Raw genomic sequence first — 9,691 nt, 5'->3', positions numbered from 1 at the left:
TAGAGGGACAGCCTTAGGGACCAACACTACTGCATTGGATTTAAGGGCTGCTAGAGGGCTCAATTAACCCTAATCCAGGTATTTTGAAAACCTCCTCCTTAATGCTGGCTCTCACCTTGTCAGACAACCTGTACATTTTGCTCTTTACAGATGGGCTGTCTCCAGTGTCAATCCCATGGGTACACCCACGTAGTGAGTCCTGAAGTAAGGAAGAACATAGAGGCAAACTGCCCCAGCAACTGGCCGCAGTGGCTCTGTTGGCCTAGGATCATTGTAGGGAAGAGGCTGCTACCCTCTACTGACCCATCCTGCTTCCTGGAAGATAGGAGGTTGGGTAGAGGTTAATTCTCCTCTTCCACCCCATCATCAGTGACCAAGAACATGGTAATCTCAGACCTCTCAAAGTGGGACTTGAAGAGATTAACATGCAGGACCCTTAAAGGGTTCCCAGGAGTCTTGAGGTCCACCAGGTAGGTGACCTCACACTTGCTCTCCTTTATCTCATAGGGCCAACACCAGCAGTCTTGCAGAGCTCAGGGCTCCACTGGCTCTATCCCCCACACTTTCGCCAGGTTGAAACTCAGTCACAGTGGCATTTTGGTCAAACCAGTGTTTCATACCCTTCCGGCTAGTTTCTAGATTGTCCTTGGCAAGCTTCTGTAAGTGTTTAGTTGTGAAGGGTCAGCATGTAGTTCAACTCATCCTGGGTGGCTCTTTCAGGAGCTTGTACCCAGTCCTCCTTTACCAAACTGAGAGGCCCTCTCACAGGGTGTCCATACAGAAGTTCAAAGGGGATGAAGCCAACCCCCTTCTGTGGTACCTCCCTGTATTCAAACAAACGGCATGGCAGGAGGACTTCCCACTTATGCTTTAGGGGTTCTGGGAGACCCTTAATCATGCCATTAATTGTTCAGTTGAACCTCTCAACCAACCCATTGTTTTGGTTGTGGTAAGGAGTAGACAACTTGTAGGTTACCCCACACTCCTTCCTGGCCTTTATGTAGTTAAACATGAAGTAGATACCCCGTCAGATACAACCTCCTTGGGGAAACCCACATGGGTAAAGAATTACCATCAATGTTAGTCCTGTTTATGATCTGTTAACTCCTATAATGGTCAAAATGTTGTTGACAACAATTCAGCAAAATAAGAACAATTGTGGAATCTTACTTTTCTCTACAGAGTACATTTCTTTTTTTTTGCTTGAATCTTTATTTAATTGTTTTGAATTTCTTTCCATGTGGTTCCAACATTTGAAATTACAGTACAGGTGTCAGACCTCCGGAGACGCGCGGTCTCAAACGCACCCCTTCGCACGTTATCCCGGTTGCCTTGCGCGCTTGCCACGCCTCGAAAGGATCCTCATCATTTTCCCTCCACCACTGCAGGCCAGGCTCCCCCTGTGGTAAAACTCATCTGCCTGGGAGGAGCGGTCGCTGGTGGCTGCGGTGCCTTTATCGACAGCCAGCACTTGCAACTACAATTCCCAGATTCCCTGGGTGGCAGCCATCTTGGGGTGTGGCCGGTTCATAAATACCAGCCACACCTTGCCTCCAGTGCTTTCTATTCTGAGCCTCCCCAGAAGGTTGCTTGACTCCTCATTACCTTCCCTCCTGATTGGGCCGGAAGCCTTCCTAGCGAGTGGCCGGACTCGCGCATGGTAAGACCTTTCCAAAGGGAGGATTCCCCTCCCGGCTCCTGAACTCCACATTCGGAGCTGCTACTTTGTTTCCTCTCTGTCTCTTGAGCGTTCCTTAGCAACAGCTGCAGTTTGTGATTTTGTCGAGGACTCTGAGTGCTAAATCCTTCATTTTCTAGACATGTGTTCGTTAAGATGTGAATATTACTTGTGATGTTTATTGATTACAATGTATCACCGTTTTAGTTATTTCCTGAACCCAGCACTGATTCTCTCTTTGGAGAGCCGATGTTCCAAGCAATTTTCGAGTGTGACATTTGATACAAGTGTTTTAAGGGACCTTTGCTGTTTGAGTGTGTGCTTTTGGTTTTCCAGTGTGCAAGGGCTCCTACAAAAGACTTGTGCTGATTATTCCTTGAGCTTCTGTCATATGCTTCTTGAGACTTGTGATGCTGGTGAAACTTGTCTCCACTAACGATTCGTTTTGGTTATTTCTTGAGCTTCTGGCATATGCTCTTATTAAGGCTTGTGACACTAGTGAAACTTGGCGGATTTGATTTTGAGCACAAGCACCTGAGGTAAAAGTTGATTGAGACTTTCGCTGCAATTATATGAGTCCTACATTATGATTTCCTTTTTGTCATAACGTGAGTTGGCACATTATATATTGCTGTTGTTTTTAGCATATAACCTTTTCCTTTCCAGATCTCCCTCCTGGCTGTTCCTTTCCTGCTTTCCTTTCCCCCGGCCTGGCCACTCAAATCCTCAGTGCCATAAAGGCATCTGAGTTGGTGGTGCCTGGAGGTGGGCCCTTGATTAGCAACGTGCAAGATCCCGAGGAATTGGGCCCTGACAACAGGTACATAGTGCTGATACATTGTCTAAGCATTTGGATACAGTGCAGGAGAACTGTCAAAGGAATATTCACAACGCAAGTGTGTTATATCAGCAAACATTAGCAAATCTCAGTTAGAGTTTACATGCAACAACAAATATAAAGAGGCTTGGATTAGGGTTAATTTCAGTATCCTCCAATCAGCAAGTATCTTCCCACAGGTTACAAGTCTCCATGGGGTACCTATACAATAACCGGTATATACAGATAACAGCTTGTAAATGTGAAGCTTCAGCATTGACATTATATAAAAATGTGAGATTATTAAAAGAGTTAACAAACTCAAAGTCCGGTTGAAATGCCCCCCACCCCACAACCCAAGAGGGACCCCCACCATGTCTGAGTGTATGCCACCCCATTAGGTCCCAGGGACCGTGGTCAATGTAACTCGTAGGGAACTCGCCTCGATCAAAGGCAACATATGCAGGTAATCACATCAATAAGGGCTCAGCCTGCAAACCTAGTCATGGGCTTCCTATTTCATCGCCAACTCTGTAGTGTGAGCGTCTGCATCCTCCATGTCCGCACCATGCTCCGGTTCCAGTAGTTGAGTCAGCATCGCATCCCAACTGGAAGACAGGGGATATTCACGCAAGACCAAGGTGTCCTCCCAACTTAGTGCTACTCCCTCAGCCTCCGCTAATACCAGGAAAGAACTCTCCCATGCCTTTATGGATGGGGATTCAGTGGTCTTCCATCTCCTAGTGATTAAGTGCTTGACCGTCAAGAGGCCAAGGTCTAGAAATCTTGTTGAAGCGCTGTGCCTTTTAACTCTTGGGAAGAGACCCAGTATACAAGGTTCCCAGGCAGACAACCATGACCGTGACATGCATGCTGATAGGCATGTCATCACACCTTGCCAATACGTGTTTAAAGAGGAACAAGACAACAGTATTAGAGGAGATCTGCCCCTATCAACTTACAACGGGGCAAGCAGCATCTACACAGCAGAAGTACCTGTTGATGTTGGCCGGTGTGAGGTAGGTTTTGTGGAAAATATAAAACTGGATGAGGTGGAATCTGGAGTTGCAGGGGGACGTTAGTGTGGCTGGATAGTGCTGCATCCCATATTTTATCAGTGCAGGGCCCAGCTAAGTCCCCTTTCCAGCTGGTGCGCAGCATAGTGCAGGTGTGTATTGTGTGCATTCTGAGTGCGTCAGTGAACCACCGTATCAGGTGTTTTCCCTGTCCTATAACCTGCATGTACTGTACTAGCAAGTGTGTTGGGGCTCAGTTGCCATATCACCTCAGCGACATGACAGTGTCGCTATCAGGGAGATGTACAGCAGAAAATACCCTGCTGGTAGGCCTGTCTCCGCTGTCAGTACGTCAAATGGAGTAAGTTTGCTCTCGCTATAGAGATCACCCAGCGTGTGTATATCAGCTGCGTGCCAGGGCTCCAGTTCAGCAGTGGTTGTGAGCCGTGAACCACGTTGTGTGCCCAGTTGTGCCAGTGCTGGAGCATAAGGGATAGTCGTACGTGTGAGGCGCAGACACCTGTGGTAGCAACGAGGAGCCATGCACAACAGAAGCTCAGGGAGCATCAAGGGTGGTGATCTGGCTGCCGTGTCAAATAGCTGAAGGCCAGACAGCCATTTTGCCACCCATTGAAGCTAGGAGGCCAGGTAGTATTGTTTCATAGTTGGCACCGATAGGCCGCCTCGATTCAAAGGTGAGTAGAGTTTCTCCAACGCCACTCTGCATCGGCCCTTGTTCCAAATAAACTCCTGTATTCTGGAATCCAGCTCTCAAAAAAAACTGTCCGGAACATAGTAGGGTAACTTGGAGAAGTAATATAGTAAACGCGGGAGCACCACCATCTTCAGGAGGGCGATTCTTCCAGGTACTGAGAGTGGGACTGTTGAGGCGGTTTGGAACAACTTTTGGACTTTCCTTACACATCCTTTATGCACTGCTGGCTGTTCCTGTTCTTCCTCCACCACCTTCCCAGGTGCTAAAAACCATGCTTATGATTTCCTATTTTCAAAGTATGCATGTAAATTTTAGGTTTCCCATTTTTGCAGGTGCCTCATCTTGCCTTTTTTTGTCCTTTGTCAGCATCCATCCAATCTCATTTGAAAAAATGTGAAGTTTTCCATTGTGGTTCCATTTCAGTCTCCTGTCATTTAATTTTAATTTTGTAGTTGCCTTCCTGTACGTATTTAAACTCCATGTTGCAACTTCACTTAAAAACAATGCACATTTTCTTTCTTTTGCAACTGCCCATGCTGTTTTAACACTGTGTTTGCTCGACTCCATTTCCAGTGTGGCTTTGTTACCCAACTTTGTATGGTTTCCCTTTATTTGCAAGTGCAACAGAGTTTAGTGCATTTTTTTATCACTGCTTAACTACATATATCTAGGTCTTTTAGATTCCTAGAGAGCGATGAGCCACCACACCAATGGCGGGATAGATTAGTTTATGTAGCCTTTAAAGGACGTGAAGCATCATTCACATCTGGCTACCCAGATAACGGCAGCAGACCGGGCCAGAGTGTACAGCGGCATGATGCATGCTGATGGTGGAGTGCTGTTTTGCAGTGTGTACAATGTGGTGGTCAACCACATCCAAAAACACACAGTGGATATGCATGTGCGGTCCCAAAAACACTTGAAGCACTGATCAGATGCTACTGACCTTCACTCATCACCGAAACGTGACCGTCAGATGACTGTGAACTCACTTTTCACAAAGACTACAGCTGTCAGTGCCTCAAACCAGCAAATAATAAGTGAATGGGTCAATGTCTGAACATTGCATTGAGCAAAACTGACTACCCTGTTTTGCGCACTTTTCTCCACAAGCTAGTACAGAATGTTGGAGCAATACCTGGAAGTCACCAGCTTCAAGAACGTCATCTACCAGAGAGATATGCAGGAGCCAAGGATGATCTGAAAAAATAATTGCAATATTAAAAGATCAGTGTTATATTTGCCGAAACACCTGATGTCGAAGGACGATGTGTATTCAATGTTTTATTTGGAATGGTCTCTTCACAGGGTGGCCGTCAAATCCACACCCACCTAGCAGATACAGTGTTCCTCTCACAGTGCAACCAAGGAACTGTAGCGCAAGCTGGTGTGAGGGTGCTACAGAGTACAACATAGCCTTTCAGGGCGTTATTCCATTCCTTTTAATACAGACAATGCGGCATACATGCTCAAAGCATACAACACTGTGTTGAGAAATCGTCATAAAAAATCCATACATATCACCTGTTTGGCACACATAATGAACTTTGTTGGCGAGTCTTTCTGGAAGCCTTTTGTGGAACTAAATACCTTCCTTCTGTACTTCTCACAAATCTTTTAGATGGCCGGTAGCAGAAAGCGGAGGTACCTGCAACACCTTGCTGAGAACCAGGGGATGAAACCATAGATGGCACATGACCCTTGCAATACCTGTTGGAATTCTTGGGTTGTTGCTGTCCTATACCACTGTAAGCACTGTGATGCCTATGCTAGGTTTGTGAAGTCTGAGATGCAACTCTTCAAGTCTCCCCCAGATTCCTTTGAAAATCTACAGAGGATTCTGAACAGTGACCAGAAAAACTGTATTAAAGTTCAATTGGACATTGCGGGAGAAAAATATCAGAACATATGAGGTCTTATAGAGTTATTCCAGAGTCAAACACCACTGACAATGAAGGTATATGATTATCTAGAGGACCTCCACATGAACCTAACAAACAATTCAGTGCTCGCTCTGGAGTTACTGCTACCATTCCTAGAGACTTTTACAGGGGCTAAATTGACTCTGACACAGAAAAAAAAACTGCTCACCCTAATGAAGCTTTTGAATATCCCTTTGAAATGTGGGAAAGTACATGGTTGAGCCCCAACCACTGGACTCCTGAAACAAGTACATCTTTTCAATCCTGTATGACTCTGCATCCTATCCAAGGACAAGAATGTATATTCAGCCATTCCTGGCTTGTGCAAGGTGTCTGATCAGGAGCTTCACCTCTACTTTGAAAATGTAGGCCCAGAAGCAGTACAGACATCAGTTTCAGTGATGATTGACAGTGATCTCTTTTGGCATGGGATGGCTGACCAAATTCCTGTCCTTTCACAGCTTGCAGCTTTGTATAAAGGCTGCGTGACCATTTCTGCAGATGGTGAGAGGAGCAGCAGCATCTACAAAATTATTTTGTCAGCCAGACTTCGGTCCCTCTTATAACAATCAATCTGGGCATTATTGTTTTTATATTATAATCAGCAGCACAATATCAGGCTGGATTTGGGCTGCTCAGGAGAAATGCATATACATGGCCAAGATTAAAACCTAAGGAGACAAACATACAGGTTGCATGGTTATCATTCCTTAACAGGTATATGTCATATGTGTAGACCTTTGACCAAAAACAAATTGTCTCAAATGTAAATAAACATAAAAATAAGATCGCTGGGTTTGGTGCTTAAAGAATTGCAAAATAAAGGAACACAAATTGCCACAAAAGACCCATATTTGTGCTGCAAAATTCTCATATTTGTGATGCTAAATTTGTGAATCCATGCCACAATATCATGGGGGTCTGTTTAACCATGGCTCAGGCCTGCCATTGCAGAACTACCTGTTCGGTTTTATCTTTCTGTGTCAGCCTGGCATAATAGCCCTATTTCCAGGCTCAAACCTTCCCTTTTTATTCATATGTCACCCCTAAGGTATGCCCTCAACAATCCAGAGGGCACAGTGCAATGTATTTAAAAGGCAGGACATGTAGTTTTAAGGCTAAAATATGTCCTGGTAGTGGAAAACTCTTAAAGTCACTTTTCACTAAATAAAAGCCTATCTCTGCCAAAGGATATTATTGGGATTCCCTTATTACATCTTACATTTGTAATTCACAATCTGGAAGAAATAGGTTTCTTGAGTTTGGTGTCTGTGGCATCACACTTTAAAATCACAACTTATGGTGAAGTTGGACTTTAAATTGCAATTCTGAAAATTCCACTTTTAGAAAGTTGATATTTTCCCAATTATTTGGTGCCTGCTACCTGTCTCTGATCACTTATCTGGGGTGGGTGATAGCTGGGCTTTGTGCATTCCCTCTAGACAGCCACACACAATGGGAGGTTAGGTGTGACAACAGGCCATAATGGGCCATCCTCGGCAGGATGAGAGTGAGGAGTTGGGCCCAGCCTCATTTACATTTGAATATGCTGTGTCCTGTCCCCACACAAAGGGCTGCATAACCCCCTTAGTGCGTCTTGAGCCCTGGATGGAAGAACAGGACCTCTGTGCACTTCAAAGGCCTATCTTTGAAGTCTCCCCCACTTCAAAGGCCAAACTGGGTATAAATACTGGACCTCTGTCACCACCAACTCAGTACACTTCTGGACCTGTGGATACTCTGGCAGGAAGAAGGACTGTGTGTACTGCTACAAGGACTGCCACTCTGCTGGACTGCTTCTCTACAAGGAACTGCTGACGTACTCCACTGACCTGTGCCAGTTGCCTTTTTGCCTGTGGAAGAAGAACTGGACCTGCACCTCCATCTTGAACTCAGGTTCCCAGAGTGACTCAAAGATCTAGTCTGCTGGTCTCCTGATATGAGTATTATGGATATAACAGGCTCCCCACAGCTCCTGGACCCATCTTCAATGAGCTTAAGACCCCTCAAGAGGCATCTCGCAGGTCCTCGGTTTATCAGCTCTTTAAGCCAAGTTTTTGGGCTTTTTGCAAACAAGAACAGGCCCGTTTGTTCCAGAACCTGGTCTCTCAATCCAGTGTGAGCAGCTGTAAGTTTGTCTCTTTGCACAGCACGTACCGCCGCTCACGACCGTGAGGCTCCAGCCCACCCATACGTGACGCCCGGTTGGCTCTTCACACCCCTATGACCATCAGAAGGAGCACCCTCCTTGCTCCCCAATAAACTTTCTTCCCTGTGAACGGGACTCTTGCCACAATTCGTTAGAAGGTAAAACTTCAGCGCGACTATTATAGGAATGTATCCAGCCCGCACGCCAATGCAGCTGGCTTGAACTTTTGTCTTTCACCCTGTCGCGCAAGCCCATATAGCCGGGATTAGGTGCTATACTGCAATTTATTCTTTAAAAATTCATAACTCCATGTCTACTTATTGGATTTCTGTCATTTTTACCTTGTTTTATTCATTAAAATGGCATCCATTTTTCTAACCTGATGTGTAATTTTATGATGTGGTGTTTTTACTGTTTTACTGTTTAAAGTATTGTAAAAATACTTTACACATTGCCTCTGAATTAAGCCTGACTGCTCTGTTCCAAGCTATCCGAGGGTGAGCAGAGGTTGATTTAGTTACTTACCCGAACTAGGACTATGGTTGCTGCTCGACTAAGGTTTACACACCAGTCAACCAACAACCCAATTTCTAACACACAAGTAATGGTAAATCTGGGGTTTAAAAGGCATCAGAATATTGGCAAACATGTATTTACTAACTCTTTGCAAAAGTGGGTTTTTTTCCTGCAAATTTGGCTTGGTTGAGTTTCGGCAAGAGCCTAACAGTACATAAAGTCATTGCATGAGTTATACCTACTGTGCTATTTTTTAGGACACTGGGAGCTCTATCACCAAAGTCAGAAGGATGCCATAGTACAGTGGGCCCGTACTATGCGCAGTAGGACCCATGCTGCCAGCTGGACTCTGTGCCTGTACAGGTGTGCTTCTGACCCTGCACATAGTGCAGAGGAGCTTCTTATCCGACTTCTGGCTGGACCTGCACTACCTGCTGAAGGTGGTGCAGTATTGGCTGTGCATGGAACTCTACAAGTGTAAGGCTGGGTGGTAACAGTCCTGGATCGTTTTGTGTCTCTGGCAGAGAGTGTGCCTGACTAGGTGGTCTTGCTCTTTGAGGGAATTCCCACTACTATTGGCAAGTTGACCGCAGCCAAAGCCGGTGTGGGGTGGGGGGGTCGTCAACAGGTCTTCCCCAGCCATACATTTCTCTACAAAGGGGAGACAGTAAGTGTGCTCATGAGCCCGACTTCATGCTTGCCTTGCCTGTGTGAAATCCTTGTTCATTGCAGCGTCATAGTGTGAAGTGATATATTGAAGGAAATAGCTATTAAGTTTACAATGTATTAAAAAAAGAAGGTCAAATCTTTACATTAAAAAACTAGAAGAGCATCTCTGTGTTTCTAACCATTTACTGCTGCACACTTTCTGAGAGATG

The sequence above is a fragment of the Pleurodeles waltl genome, chromosome 11, assembly GCF_031143425.1.
Source record: "Pleurodeles waltl isolate 20211129_DDA chromosome 11, aPleWal1.hap1.20221129, whole genome shotgun sequence".
In the NCBI taxonomy this organism is placed as follows: Eukaryota; Metazoa; Chordata; class Amphibia; order Caudata; family Salamandridae; genus Pleurodeles; species Pleurodeles waltl.
The sequence above is the reverse complement of the archived record's forward strand: the minus strand, read 5'-3'. Positions refer to the sequence as shown.